Genomic DNA, 14,403 nt, shown 5'->3' on the forward strand with positions numbered 1-14,403 from the left:
AGAATTAGCTTCTAATCTGATTAAAAATAAATACCCAGTACAAGTTATAAAAACAGGAATCATAAAAGCTATGCAAATACCTAAAAGTACTTTATTATCAGTAAAGGAAAATAAAGAAGAAAAAATAACGCCATATATTTCTACATTTAATCCTAAAAATAGAGAATTATTTGGAATTATAAAAAATAACATGGACATTTTAAATTCTGATTCCACCATGAAGAAAATAATAGATAATACCAAATTAATTAAGTGCAAAAGACAATTACCCAACCTTAAACGTATTCTCGTTAAATCAGGATTTAATGAAAATGTCACCCCACCTTCAGTTAAAAAATGTAATGAGCCACGTTGCGGGTTATGTAAACACATTGTAGAAGGTACTACTTTAAAATTAAATAATAAATTTTTTCATGTAAAAGAAAACATGGATTGTACTGTTCAAAATGTTCTGTATGTTTTGATTTGCAATGGATGCAAAGAGTTTTATATTGGTCAAACAGGTGATAAATTAAGAAACAGAAGAACAGTTCATGATCAGCAAATAAGAGACCCATCAACAAGACAATTGCCTGTTAGTGAACATTTAGATCTATGCTCTAAAATGGACCCACAGTATTTAATTTTTCCTTTTTATAAATTTCATAATAATAATGTTTCAGCTAGGTTGTCTAAGGAACGTTACTTTTTTAATATATTTAAGCCAAAACTAAACAAGTATTGATGACGTCATAAAATAACGTTGCGTACACATGTGTACACATGTGACGTTACGTAGCAACTACACATTTTTTATATGTCTGCCCTGATGATTATGATATGAAACCGGTAGGTAGACAAAAATACAGATAGAGGAAACCCATTGGATGTTTTTCTTTTTTATTTATTATATACTTGTCCAGGAGTAACTTTTAATATTTTCTATTATATATATATATATATATATATATATATACAGTGTGTGTGTGTGCGTGTGCGTGTGCGTGTGCGTGTGCGTGCGTGCGTGCGTGTGTGCGTTCTCGGGTTTAACGTCTTTTTCAACAATTTTTCAGTCATATAAACGATGGGTTCACTGTATATAGGAACATGGCCAACAGTAATATAGAAAAATCTGTACTGCTTATATAGTCTTGAAACTGGGTTAGCGTAGCGTGTTACTATTGTTGAAATCACATTCTTCTGCATTTTTCATATATATTTTAATGGTATTTTTATGAATCTCGATTTATATGTGCTTACTCAATTACCTTACAATTGAGAATACAAATGGTAAAATTTGTTAATAAATTGAATGATGTCAATTAATGTGTAGTTTAAATGCATTATTATACACTCTCTGTTTTTGTATTTTGATTCAACATTATTTTGAAAGACAGTATTGTTTTAGAATTTTAATGCCTCCCTTTTTGATGAAATTTATGTATTGAATATAAATTACTCCTTTCATAACTAACTAGTATGTTGATTGATTTAAACTTTCTTTAACAGTATATAGTATCGATTTTTATTCTTTTACAACATGTGAATCAAATAACAAAATTGTATTTCTAGCTTACGTTTCCAGCAAAAATGAGTTATAGCTATAGGTTTTTAGCTTTGTATCGGAAAATATGCACGAATTCTGCAGCAGAAATATTGCGCGACTTCAGGACCCAAAATCTTTTAGATCCAATCTGAAAAGATTATCAAATCGTAAGAGCAATGTTAGAAATAATATAAGCACTATTGAATGGGTTGACTATTTTGAAGGTTTATTAAATTCAAATGTTGCTAATGATAACAATGCTTGAACAACTGATATTCGGATGAACCTTATACTGAAGTTGAAAACCATATATTTAATTCAGTAATAACAGATGATGAGGTTAGATTAGCTATTAAACATTTGAAACAAGGCTAAAAAATATCCTGGTCCCGATAATATTTCTCCAGAATTCTTTATATACGGTATAGACAGTATCACACCTGTATTAAATGGATTATTTAACAGATTGTTTGCCTTAGAGGAATACCCTGATAGTTGGCATGGTGCGAATCTATCATCGTTACTTTACATAAAAAGGGTGATGTAAATAGTGTAGAAAACTACAGAGGAATTTCTTTGCAAAATGTTCTGAGTAAAATATATTGTTGTGTAAATAGAATAAATTATTTGCAAAAATGTACCATACAATTTCTTAAAACCAAGCGGGTTTTAAAGCTAGTTACTCTACCATTGATAAAGCATTCATCCTTAAATCAATTGTTGATTGTATTCTTGGAAAGTTATACGTCGCATTTGTAGATTTTCAAAAATGTTTTGATACTGTAAATAGACAATTATTGTGGAATATACTAAAGGAAATGGTTTAAAGGGTAAATTATTCAGTGGATTTCAGAGTATGTACGGTAAAGTTAAGTCATGTGTTAGATGTAATTACACAAGAAATGAATATATACAAAGTACAGTGTGTTTAAAGCAAGGGTGTGTAGCTAATCCCATTTTATTTTGTTTCTTCATAGATGAATTAGAAAGATGTTTGTCTGAAAACGATGTAAAGGGTGTTAAGTTACATCCTGATACATGGGGCTTCAGTTTGGGGTCACAAAACATTTTCCTGTATTACAGCAGTTTATAATAGAGCTATGAGATTTTTTCTTGGAGTTGGAAAATATACCCCGACTTTGGCTGTCTCGGGTGATATGGGTTGGATACCAGTGTCCATTCGTCAGTGGAAAGTGGTGGTTAATTATTGGGTGCGATTATCGACTACTAATTCTTCCCGAATTAATAAGCGAATAGCACTCTGGGCTAACAGTAAATCTGCTAACTGTAAAAACTGGTTTCATTATGTGCGTAAGCAATTGTGTCAATATAATTTAACACAGTATGATGATTTATCAGTACCTTTAACCAAACAAGTGGTTAAACACATTGAAGATGCGATGTTTACAGATTTTAGAAATGATTGGTTCAGTCAGGTCAATGCTACTCAGGGTACATCTGGAAGAGCTGGTAACAAACTTAGAACTTACGGTACATTTAAACAGGACTATGTTGTTGAAAAGTATTGTAATATGATAATACCAAAATGTCATAGATCAGCTTTGTGTAAATTTAGAGCTGGAGTTGCTCCACTGCGTGTTGAAACTGGGCAGTATGAAGGTTTGCCTGCTGATAGGCGATTTTGCCCTTTTTGTTCTGACAATAATAACAATAACATTGAGAATAAGATTCATGTACTGCGTGAATGCAATTTGTATAGTGACATAAGAAATACCCTGTTTGAGAGTGCCAGAGTTTCCTTTTAGCACGATAACGATTTATCTATTTATATAGTTACCTTCTTGTTTATTTAAATAGTAAATAAAATTGTCATACTAATGGTTCTTTCTAATCAGAAGATTTGTACATACCTGTAAAAAGCGATATTTTTCTCAACTTAACGACATTATCAGCTACTGGTAGTCAAGCACGCTTATTTAAGTTTCGCGTTTTGTCATTATTGTAAAGAAAATTATAAGCAAACAAATACAACATCACTCTCGTTGCATTAACATAATACAAGATGCGTTTATGTACAAAACAAACCGATTTCTTTCATTTTCAGGAAAGATAACTTTCTAACTATGTCACGTATTATAATAATATTTGTAGGCTTATATATGACCATGTTATGGCAACTCTTCAAAAGAGCTGAAATGAACTTCATGAAATCTATCATAATCAAAGATAAGAAAACTAATACAAATGCGCTCAGAATTTTCTCAAATTTACCCCATCCACTCAAATTTTACTATGCATGGCATTTAAAAGAAGGGTTATGAATATATGTATTCCATCAATATCAAGACTTCAATACTAGTATTGATACACCGCATTCTAAGGAGGACAATATTTGTACAACAGAAGGGAACAGAGTTAGTCAGGAATATGAGAAATAACAATGCAATTATTTTGATATGTGGCTTAGTGTTGTGTAGTTTTGTGGTTTTTGTTCGGAAACAGCATGAATACACTACGAACCCATTATTACCAAAGGTAACCGCTTCCTTTTATTTACTAATATGTACAAAAATAATTTTTTATCAAATTTATACAGAAAAAAGAACATGTACGAAACATGCAATACGAGGTATTTACAACAATAATACATGTAAACTAGGCCACGATATAAAATCACATTTATACATGTATATACAGCTGTGTCATGTAATAAAGGTCGCGTGTGTTGGTGTGTGTTGGTGTGTATTGATCCGCCACAGGTGCGAGGTTAAGGACCATGCTATTTTGACAATGTAAAATTCCTATGAAAAACTGAGGTTGTCGTAACAATACGAGAAATCAAAGAGAAACTAATAATAATGAAAAAATGTATCTCCGAGTAAATCATAAAGTATCAATGCCACTCAAAAGCATGTCCCAACAGTGTACTAGATGAAAACGCATAGAAATTTTCGGTGCACATATTTGGTACCTTAAGTCTCTCATATTTATACAATATATATATATTCATCAATCAAGGATATGTCGGTGTAAATGAGCTTAGAGTTAGTTTTCTAAGTAAACGCCGTAAAACTGTGTTACACAAATCACATGTGTACGGCTTAATTACAAAAATATGTCCGCCATGTTTTCTTCAGTGAACGAAATAAAAGGTGGGGTTTACCTTAGATTTCCTTATTGTATAGTACGATTCACTTTCTAATCTAAATATAGCATCACTTTTTTATAACATCCCACTGTCCGATCTTTCTGATCACTTAACGATCACTCACGATTACAAAATAAAACCAAAGTGTCATCAAAATTACAACTTTACACGGCTTCATGGACATCACAGCCTACTAACATTAATTTGTAAACATGCGCCAACCAAACAAGTGATGAAAGATCGTGACTTTTTCAAAGCTATGTTTTGTTTCATGTAATTTTCTGATATTCTAACGTTTAAACAACCGAATTGTATGCACAGAAATAACAAAGAAGTTGTGCAATATAGCTTTTAGTTTAAATTTTGAATCTTTTTCCAGCCCAATAACAGACATGTATGTGTCACAAATCCGGCTTGTCCTCGAAATCAGTGTCAAAGATTACTAGAACATAAATACAATAAATAAACAATCGCTTACTATGTTCCTGTAAGTCCCGTAAGATGAAACGGCTCGTGTTCCTTTGTTTACATTTCAAACATGACGATTCACATATACGTTCAAGAACGTAAATTTCGTGCTTTCCGACCTTCATGGTGTGTACAGTATGGTGTATTCAACAAACCATTTGTAATTTCTTATGGTAAATATCATTGAGAGTATCATTTATGTTAACATAATTTTTCAAAGCAAGTTTACACGCCGCGATTTAATCCCTGAAAATGATAGGCAAACAACATTTACAAAAATACAATTTCGTTTTCCAAATTAATTTGAGTTGAGAAAGTTGACATGCTAACTTTAAATCTTACACTTAAACTTTTAAAAAATGTTTGTGTCTACTTTACACATCTATGCAGTTTACTAATGTAGTGATGGTGTGTAATGTAAAGCATAAACATGACGAAGCGTTAAGTTTTTCCATAGTTAATGAACATTTGATGAACAGAAGGTATTTATTATATATTTTTCAATTTATTTGTAGTTCTCACCAACCATGTTTGAGTTTATAAATCCAATCTAAGTTGATTATATCGATGTTGGAAAAAAATCAAATTTTTGTGTTTATCAAACTTTGATGGCGATGGGGTGGGATGCAAAGCAAAATTTTCTACGTTATATGATTAGAGATTTCATTTTTAACGATATGAAGAATATAGGTATCGATACCAATTTCTATTAAACGATAATGTTTACATTTAAAAAGCGTAAGGGACAGACTATTAATTTAAACCAAGCAGAATTGTGTTCTGTCGTTTAGTTTCACCTGCAAATTGTGTAAAGACAGGATGCCGTGTATGCCCTATTCTCATAATTCCGAGCCTCTAAAGCTAACGTCCCTACCGAAATATACTTATTTTACATACATTTAATATTAAAGAAATTACCACATCAAAAATGTCCGTTCGACATGTATAAAATATGCACTGTTTCTGTAGGCTCTGGAAATGCATAAATAAAACATGTGTCCATTACAACCTGAAACGGCCGACTTCGATCGGCTAATGTCAGCTGAATAGTCTTGTTTTTTCAATATTTCCAGCACTTTAGTTGTATTTAATGCAAGAATAGCGATAACACACGTTTGTTTCGTGAAACAACATCTGCAGAATCCCTCGGGTTATGTTGGTGCACTCGCCATACGTGCTCGTGCACCAACCAATCCCTTGGGATTTTACAGATGTTGTTACACAAAAAAACGTGCGTTAACCCTACAGTCATGAATCTGTATGTATGACAATATAAGCAAAATAACTAAAACATGTGAGGTAATAATCCTGAATCATAGCTTCGCTTTCGTCCCTATTTCGCTCTTTTTGAAGCTAATGTCAATGGGTTTTATTGCTTTATTGTAGTTAACGAAGAATGTTCATTAGTATTAAGCCTTAAAATGTGTGTACTCTGTCTATAAATTGATTTGCTTTTCCTTTATAAAAGCAATAACAGTTCCTCTATATTTATACTGATATTTGTGTGTTTGTATTATCATATGTGACTCTTCATTGATTTGGAGGAAATAAAGTTGTATATACATGTTGTAAAACATATAAATTTAGTGTTCACGAGTTCATCTTATCGGGTCAAGCTAAATTCTTTTTATACTTCTGGTATAGTCAGTAAGATTGTTCCGCTCATTTTCAACAGACAGGCTTCAATCTATTCATATCAACAGTATCAGGTGTGATGCCAGTTTTAATGTGTCCTATGATAAAATTGACTTTTGATATTTGTAAAGGGAATTTTTACGAAAATGAATTGAAGAGTTACTTTTAACACAGAGAAAGAGTTCCTTAACAAAGTATTCAGGAAAACAGTTTTACTTCATTGATTCAATGTCTCCTTAATAATGCTTCCTCATACTCGCACTTTGATCTCATTTAGAAGAAAAAAAAAGATCACAAAGTTAGTTAGATTTATTAACGTATCTGTACATAGCGAAATTAAACCGTCACTATTAGATTTTATTGATCTTAGAATTTTGAAAATATAACGAAAGTATAGATAACTCAATCATGTCCATACGATAAATGTCCAAGTTATAAAAAGGAAAATTTTATAAAACGCACACATATTTCCAGTAACATTAACAGATCTATGTAGAAGTGTCATGTATTTCATGCTGATTCCTCCACTATTTTCATAAAATTGGAACATACTGAAAATTAATATTATTAAAGTAAACTAAAATATGCCTTTAAGAAATGTATCAAGCCACATTTACTATAATTATACAGTGAAAACTGGACCCTCCGAAAACCTGAATCGATTTTCGAAGTCCCAAGTTTTTCTCTTTTTAATCAAAAAAGACACACTGAATACCGGAAACTCTGAATTCTGAAAACCGGACGGATTTTCATGAGCACAAATGAAAATTATACATAAAAGTCCACTGAAAACGGGACAGTAAGTGTCAAACTTTTGTGTTTTGTCACTTTGTTTTGAATTTAAAAAATTATCTCAAGCAGGTGACAATGTTTTTGGCTTACCAAGTAGCAGTCACAATTGTTTCCCTAAGTAGGTGTGAAAAACATTTATCTGTGTGTTTATGCATGTAGTTTGTACATTAGCTATGAACTGAAAATGAACTGCAAAATATCTTGATATATTTACATTCGCCCTATTCTTTTCCCTTGAAGCTTTTGACGTTCATTTTCGTATGAACAGCAAACGTATAGGCGCGGCTGCTTAGTGATAACCGACCGCTGTTTTAACGACGTCCGCATATAGTCAGGGAGAACGTTCCTTAGTTGACGTCGCAGTTGTTCCGTCTGGTGAATAGAATGGCTGGGAAGCTGATTGTAATGTTAAATGCTACAAATTATATGCAGTTCATAATATTATACAGGTTACAAATGGAAAGGAAATATAATGTAAATATAAGAAATGAAACTTTTTTTTCGGTTTTCATGCGAAATGAACGACATAATATGATCGGCAAATTAGCGCGATTCATGGATTTGCCGATCCTATTCTGTCGTTCATTTCGCATGAACTCCGAAAAAAATCATTTCATTTCTTAATTAACTCGGATAAGTTAATTGATCTATAGTAACAGTTGTACATAACATGACATTTTGAAAAAGATAAACACCTGTGTTAAATATCGATATTTAGATGTAATATGTTCAGTGATTTAAAGCAGCTTGTCCATTCATATCTGCACGATTAATGAAACATTCTTTTCATCTTTAAGTATCATTTCAAATGATGTTAAAATGATTCAGTTAATATAATACTTATCACAAATCTGTGCAAAGTCCTCTGAAAACCGGACTTTTGACTTGGTCCGGTTTTCAGACTTTTTACAAATACAATAATTTCCTTGTAATTTATTTGTGATATATATATTATAATAACAATCGGGAAATAAAACGTAAAATTGCTACTGTTTCGTATCAAATTTCATATCAAAAGGTGCCGGTTGCAGTGCGAGTCAAATTTAAGCGGAATTGATTTTTGCGGGAAATTAATTATAAAATTGTTTATTTCATTTGACATGGATGTGTGCTATCATATTGATGACTTTTGCAGCATTTGATTTTTCAGTTAAATTGTGATTGAAATTGAAGAGACATTTGCCTTTGTAAGACATTTAAAATTATAATATAATTAAGTATATTGTATTGTTATACTGTGCCATTCATGATAATTGATTTTAATAGTTTGTACTTCTAGCTGCAACATTTATCAATTAAACGTTCGTCTGGCCTTGCATACGGTGTTTGTGTACGCATATTTGTAAAAAAATGTGTATTGCTGAAAGTTTCATAAAAGGAAAGAACGTTCCACCATTTTCTTTCATATAGTTTACGCATTATTTTGAAAATATGTATAATTTCAGAAAGGGAGGAAACTCAATGAAACCCTCAGCATGAACAAGACCGCGGAATGGACAGACGGACGAAAGGTAAGACAGACATAAAGTCGTACAGAAAATGTAAAATATGTGACATATGTTAGCCAACATTTCCAAGGGCATGCTGAGCAAATCTCGTAGAGACACAGTTACAAATCTTTAAACTTGTTATCAAGCTGAGCGAAATAAAACACCATATGACCTATAATTGTGTCAGTATGGAGACATATCCAGCAAAGACAAAACAATTGCACAGAACAGATAAATTATGTTGCGTTTCCTGAGAACTCGTTGTCTTTTGAGCTTTCAATCGATGTATTCAGCAAAACAGTTAGATGTATCCTGATCTATATATATTTGTGTAGTGCAAGGAGACAACTTTCTCTCATCGGTCTGAAAAAGGGGGTCTTATTCAAATACTAACACGAATACAAATTAAATCTGTCTTGCTTTTATTAAAGTCGCTCTCTGATAAAATAATAAATATATCTTTAATAATTTGGGAAATACAGTCAATTATTACATACTCGTTTCTATTCCCCGTTAAGTTACACTGGTACCGGAAACGTCAATATTTTTCCGTACACTGACGCCTGAATTTCATATCGGATGCGTGACATAATCAGTGTGTGTTGTTGCACTATTTTTCTCTATTTAGTTCAGTATTGCCAATCCTATTCAGGCTATTGAACATATATATGATATTTACATAATATTTATACATGTAGATGCGTATGTAATAGAAAGGTTATTATCTTTGCATCGGGAAATATGCACTCGTTCTTCAGCGGAATAATACTGCACTCCTAAAGTCGCGCAATATTTCCGCTGAAGAAATCGTGCATATTTCCCGATACAAAACTAATAACCTATAATTATTTTATCGTAGTTCGCCTCGATTAAGTTATTCAACGACAAACCAACACTATTCTAGTAAGAATACTACTACTAATAATACTGTCAATTTATGGCAGATCGTATTTTTCATATATTCTTTAAGTTAACATTATAAAGAAATACTAATTTTACCAATTTGCATCTTTTACGTTTACGCGGACTTTAGCATACACTCAGTGTTTATGTAAATTAAAATCAAAACAATAAATCTGGTCTACAAATTAAGCGAAATTTTAAAAATACAGGATGTAAAAACTTGCTTAGAATTTATTAAATGTTATTTTAAACGGGTAAATGTTGACTAAAATCGATATTATTATCAGTAACTGAGTCTGAAATTACTCATATCTTATAATAGTAGTGAATAAAACTCGCATTGTAATAAAGTACGGACAAGCAGATGAACTTGTCAGTTCTTAAAATAAGTGATACCAAAGTATCCGTGACGTTAGCAGCCAAGTAGTATGGAATTAGTAGTCTAGCAACAAAACAGCCTAGCATCATGACGTTATCAGCATGAAGTTAGCAGTCTAGCAGCTCAGTCGTTTAGTAAAGTAAAGTAAATGACTAAAATATTTTTGAAGGAAAGTGGTCAAGTATGGTAGTAGCATACACGTTCTAGCATACAACTGACTTGTTAGCGATAAAAAAGCAAATGTGTACATTTCGATCGATGTAAGCGACATGTAGAGCTTTGATATCGCAGGATTACAACGACCTTCAGAGCAGGGGAACTTAATGTTCAGATAGTGTTCTATAACTGTATAAAGTTTTATTTAAAGTATTTACACAGTAAAGAGTGTATGGCACCAAGGTAGTGTAATCCGGTAAAACAAATACTGTCACAACACCGTTTACCGCACGTGGTAAATGAAATGAAATGGATAGTAATGATTTTGGTGAATACACAAATCTATAGATATATCATCCGGCCTATACATCAAACCATTAGGCCTCGGTAAATATATAGATTCTACATCAGGGGCCGTATTCATAAAGCATCTTAAGTATAAGTTTTGACTTAAGTTGAAGATTTTACTTAAGGTTGTGGTGATTTCAGCTTAAGTCTAAGTAAAAAACTTAAGTCCTATTCATAAAACAGCTTAAACTTAAGATACGTAAGAAATGACTTAAGTCAGAAAACAAAATAGCGTCGTGAGTACGATTAAAGTGTTGTTTTTCAGATAAAAGCACTTTAAACATAATTGTGCATGTTGTATCTGTCTGAAATTAATGTTGTTGTTTTTTTTAAAATGTTTTCGTCCACAATAAAAGCCAAGAATTACTTATTAAGTTGTTTTATGAATAACAAGTATACTTAAGTAAAATAAATTTCTTACCTAAGTAATACTTAAGTAAATAATCAATTTCTTGTACTTAAGATGCTTTATGAATACGGCCCCAGGTCTGTATATTTTGATATCCAACAAACTAATTAGTCAATATTGTTATATGCCTATTACTTTTCTATTGAACATGCATATTTCGCGACATTAAATGTACAGGAAACAAAATCCGTATTAAACAAACTTAAGGGAATACAAAACCACATTTTGTTTGTTTATCTTATTATACGTATATTTCGTCATTTATATAAAACCGAGGTCACTAAACAAAAACATATTTTTACACATATATAAGGTCGAAATGATCATCGCTGTGCGAAAACCAGCCTGAAACCATATGTGTTTACTTATATATCCCTAACGTGTAGGTTGCTCCGCTGATACACTGCTAGGTTGCTACCTGTTGTCTTTCCGCTGCTATGCTGTAAGGCTACTAACTTCACGCTGCTATGCTATTAACTTTCCGCTGCTAGGCTGCTGAATTTACGGACAAAGAATTTAGTCGACTTTCTTTGAAAGTAGAAATAAAACGATATTCCTTAAATTTTCAACTTACTGAAGTATATTATAGCTTAGCAAGAATATGATTTTAGTTTATAATGTTTCATGCTTTTTAACATTGCTTAGAGCATTTATGTACGTAGCGTTTAGTTCAAACTGAATATTAATTAGATTTCTAAATTCCAATTAATATACTTGCGAGTCCACTAATAGTACGGGACAAACATAACAAAAATTTCTAGAGATCATAAACTGCGGGCAATGTTTACTTGACCCTGCGACATCCAGGCAACTCGGTGACACTGGTTGTTTATCTCCGCCTATCCTATTATCTCCCAAATTATACTTCATTTCAGGGTATCTATTCATGATTAAAAAGATATTTAAAACTTAAGTTAACTTAATTATAAAGTCTTTTAAATCGTTAAAGCTTAAAATATTGAAATAAACAGTCCTGTGATATATGCTGAGTACATCTAGAAACGCAACACTTGGTCTACAGTCAAATATTTTTTAACATGATAATTGACAAGAAAACTGCACTCACTTGATGTTATTTTATTTCATTATCAATACACCTTTAACATTTTATTACACAATTCCATTATTTAAGGGTCCAAATTCAGGTTTGAACAAGCACACAATTAGTAACGTGTAAAACCACCATTTGCATTTACCAATTCAAGGCATCGTCGGTTCATTGAACGAACAGTGCGGTCAATGATCGCTTGTGGGATGTTATCCCACTCATCCCGGACAGCGTCTTGTAACTCCTGGAGGTTCACAGGCACACGAGCACGTGCATACACACTACCCTTGAGTTCTTCCCAAACATGCTCAATAGGAGACATGTCTGGCGACATCACGGGCCGGGCCATAGCAGCAAGTTGATGTTGTTCTGCTGCAGACATACCTGCGTCGTCCTGGCAACGTGAGGCCTGGTGTTGTCTTGCTGCAATATCCCGTTGCCATTAGGATAATGCTGTTGCAGAAACGGCACCACAACGGGGTGTAGGACATCGTCAATGTACGACTGAGCGTTGACGTTTCGTTGGAATACAACCAGGCGTATTGATAGAAACTCCACCCCATCTGTTGTACTGTAGTACACACGGCTCGTTGTACCTTTCGTTTCTGCGTCTCCATATCCGTTGCCTTCCATCAGCCCGGCTCATTGGCACGCGCGATTCATCAGTGAACAAAACACAGTCCCACTGTCGCTGAATGAAACGGATGTGCGTCCTGTCGCGGAGGTGGTTCACGCGGAGTTGCTGGACCTGCCGGGCAGTTGTTACACGTGTATGGCCTGGACGTGGGCGATCGCGAACGGTGCCAGTGTGCTGGTAACATGCCTTCAGACAAGATATGGTCGACGCATGGCAATTAAACAGTCGCGCAACCTCCCGTTTTGACGTTCCTGCCACAAGCATTTCAATGGCCTGATTTCCCTCATGTTCGGATAATCGCGGCATCGTGATACCGAAACCTATGACAATTCTTTCGTGATTTTCCTTTCATAAGCAAACTTTACAAAAGGTTCTATGCAATTTATACCAAAATTTACCATGTGTAAAAGTTGCACGTAAAATTCGTGCTGTTTGCGTTTGTATTGAAGCGAGAGATTTACATGACAAATATCGATAAAATCTGGATGATACTTAGGTTTCTACACGATTTTACAATACTACTACACAAAATTTAAATACACGTGTAGGAAAGTAAGAAAAAACCAAGGGTAAAAACTTTGCGTTTCTAGATGTACTGAGCATTTAATTTGCGTACCAGAGGAATTAAAATATAGTCTAAAAAGTCAAAATGTATCAAGAAATTGGAATACGTAATGTTGGATTTCTTTTGCAAATAAAACATAAAGGTAATATTACGTAAATATTCAGATTAAAACCGGATTGTGAAAGCATCATGCTTTTATAACCGGGTGCAGGCCTTTCTCCAGGCACAAAAGGCGTGGCGATACTGCAACGCCTTCAAATCGAAAACCAGTATCATGGTACCTCTGCCCCTTTAGTTGTCCTTATCATCAGTTGATAATAATATAAGTGTAATATAAAATACATTTAGTCCTGAAATGATATTATATCGATGTTAATTAACGGTTAGCCCCATATTTTTGAGAAGGAAAATAAACAACAAATGACGCCAAATCACAGAAAGAAAGGGTTGAAAAATAAACAGCATATAAAACATGTATATTGCTCTACAAAACTATTGTCAGTTTACTGATATATATATATATATATATGCAGTATTGAATTCTGGACAAGGACTTCATAAAGGGCCACATTATCGGACAGTTCAACGTCTTAAAACGTCTGTTTCATATCATCTTCGTTTTGATGCATTTGTACATAATGTCCAAGTGCTGAAATTTCTCATAACGAGGTGGAACATAGTTTTCAGCAAGTGTTTATTTTCATTAGGTCACTGACTGAAACTGAAACCAGTGGTTAATCTTTGGCATTTGGAGAGAAAAACAGTTTGAAGTTAAGGTTGAGCCTCATTAATTTTGCTTTAACTTGATCGATTGGAGGGAAATATTATTCTTATTCACCTGACAGAATACCAAATATCAGTAATCGCCACGGAAATATACTACCCGCGAAAGGCGCTAATTTAAAAAGCGCGAAAACAATTCTAGGTTTACAGTATTAT

General features: G+C 33.1%; 1 protein-coding gene across 1 annotated transcript in view; it reads left to right on the forward strand.

The window, feature by feature from the left end:
* Nucleotides 1-7,277: 7,277 nt before the first annotated feature.
* The window catches only part of LOC123549458 (methionine--tRNA ligase, cytoplasmic-like), a 183,541-nt gene continuing 176,415 nt past the window's right edge, over nucleotides 7,278-14,403 (forward strand). The window contains exon 1 of the mRNA XM_053545348.1: nucleotides 7,278-7,286. The gene's annotated coding sequence lies outside the window, so the exon portion shown is untranslated. The remainder of the gene's footprint in view (nucleotides 7,287-14,403) is intronic.

The sequence above is a fragment of the Mercenaria mercenaria genome, chromosome 6, assembly GCF_021730395.1.
Source record: "Mercenaria mercenaria strain notata chromosome 6, MADL_Memer_1, whole genome shotgun sequence".
In the NCBI taxonomy this organism is placed as follows: Eukaryota; Metazoa; Mollusca; class Bivalvia; order Venerida; family Veneridae; genus Mercenaria; species Mercenaria mercenaria.